Genomic DNA, 2238 nt, shown 5'->3' with positions numbered 1-2238 from the left:
GAATTTTATTATCACTATAGAGTTTATTTGAAGGCGTAAGTTCACCGGGTCCAATTAATTTAAAAAAAAAAAAACTTAGGCAAAACAACGTTATATATATCTCCATTAAAAATATCTCCGTATATCTCACCATAGGCTGAATTAAATAAAAACGACAAACTTGGTATAACTTTGATACTTTAGAGTTAAATCATACACTAACGTACATACAGCACGGGGTCCGCCATCTACCACAGGTAGATTGCCTATCTGATAATGTACTGCATCGAATCAGAATTTTTATTCCGGGCAACGGAAAAGTTAAGATAAATTTTGAAACCACACACAGAATATTAAATAACGAGTTGAACAAAGCTTGAGTCACATAGAGTTGGTACACTTAATGGGCAACGAGTGCACGGATTCAGCTAGTATAATATATTATAATATTATGAGATTATTGTTTTAGACAGAATACATAATATTGGTACGTTGTAATATTATAACTTAAAATATTTACCAGTTACTGCCGGTGATTTATCCCCATTATAGCCTAAAACAGAGAATTTTGAATTATTTTAAAATTGTTTAGAACAATAATTGTTAATAATAATTATTATAACATTACAATTTTATTCATAGATACAGAATACAACCAACACATAATATGTTATACATTGTAGGCATTTTAAATTGTAACCAAAATTTTTAATTTCACAAACATATTTAGTTTATTATTATAGAATTATTAATTAGGTATATCGTATAATATATAATAAAATAATTATTATATTTTATGATCATACATAATACCTGTATGGCTACATATTATTATAATAATATGTAATATAATATGTTTTATAATATTTACAATATTCCTGTAGAATAATCAACTTTTATGTTTAACTAGTTACCTACCTACCTAATATGACTTAATATATTTAATCTACATAAAATATGAAAATTATAGTTGATACCTTGTGACGACAAATGGATAAACGTCATGCTGACGTATAGCACAATAAGTATAACGTTTAACTTGAATAAAATTGATGTCATTTTTTAAAGAATATAGTTAGGTACGGACTTTTCTGAATACAACTTCTTTCTATTTTTCAGCAACGAACGACAATAATAAAAGAAAAATAGTAGAACCACAGACTTTTATAAGCTTTTCTGTTTGTTTAGTTGTTGTTGATTTTATTTGTATATAATTTTTGGTATCTGTTTTATTGCCGTTTTTTGAAAACTGGTGTAATAGAACTTGTTTTCCAAATTGATTGGCAAGGCTGGGCATTAACGAGTTAAAAATTAAAATTATGTTAAAACGTTAAGTTAATTTTAATTAAGTTAATTAACTCGTTACTTTTTTTTTCAAATTAACTTTTAACTTAAAGTTAATTTTATTCCAAAAATATCTAAATTAAGTTAATTTTCGTCCGAAGAATAACGCAAATTTTTTAATGTGTTTTTACTTTGATGTATCATTTTAAATTTACCCAGTAATTTTCTTGGACGTAAAGAAAAACTATCTAATAAATCATACATATAATATGACTGGGTTTTTTTTTTTTGCAAATTAGCAACTTTTAACTTTACACTAAGTTAAGTTACTTCTTTTTCAAAGTTAACTTTTAACTTAACGAGTTAACGAAAAAAAATACGAGTAACTTTTAACTTAACTTAACTTAATTATTTTAAAATAACTTAACTTAACAAGTTAAAAAAAATCGTTAACTTGCCCAGCCTTGTTGATTGGAATATATATTCTTCAAGAAATAAATGTATTGATATGAAGTTAGCACAATGAGCTGAGAGATAACTGGAAATTCTATCGGGGCTAGATAACTTCGTCAAGTGAAATGTTACAGTGAGAGGGGGAGAGTGTTCGAGAATTATACAAGGGTTGAATTATTGTGGTGGTTTTTTTCGATAAAGGGTTAGTTTGACAAAACACTGACAAAAAATATCATAGGAAAAGCTTTAATATGTCATTACCATTGGCTATTTTCCAATTTAGATAGAAAAATAGAGATTGAAAATAGTATGAGAACGCAAATTGTATGCAGTGCGTTGAAATTTGAATTCAGATAGCAAAAACTATTAATTTAAAATAACCCACAGGTAGCTTAAATCTAAAGCAGTAAAGAATATTTTTGATATTTTATCATAGTCAAGGAGGGTGCTAAGTCCTATTGTATAACATCGAAATATCGAATACTATAGTAGGTATTGTTTATGTGAACTGTGAATACACAA

The 2238-nt window shown here is 26.6% G+C and overlaps 1 long non-coding RNA gene across 5 annotated transcripts in view; it reads right to left on the bottom strand.

The window, feature by feature from the left end:
- Positions 1-1115, bottom strand: part of LOC100165478 — a 17508-nt gene extending 16393 nt beyond the window's left edge. For 4 of the 5 annotated variants that reach the window (XR_003838756.1, XR_003838755.1, XR_003838754.1 and 1 more), the window contains exons 1-2: positions 957-1108; positions 500-532 (exon numbers count right to left, since the gene is read on the bottom strand). This is a non-coding gene — a long non-coding RNA (uncharacterized protein DDB_G0290685). Of the gene's footprint in view, positions 1-499; positions 533-956 lie in introns of all 5 variants that reach the window. The other variant, XR_003838757.1, reaches the window with a different exon arrangement.
- Positions 1116-2238: the final 1123 nt, after the last annotated feature.

This window comes from Acyrthosiphon pisum, chromosome X, assembly GCF_005508785.2.
Source record: "Acyrthosiphon pisum isolate AL4f chromosome X, pea_aphid_22Mar2018_4r6ur, whole genome shotgun sequence".
NCBI classification, from domain to species: Eukaryota; Metazoa; Arthropoda; class Insecta; order Hemiptera; family Aphididae; genus Acyrthosiphon; species Acyrthosiphon pisum.
This window is presented reverse-complemented; position numbering and strand designations above follow the sequence as displayed.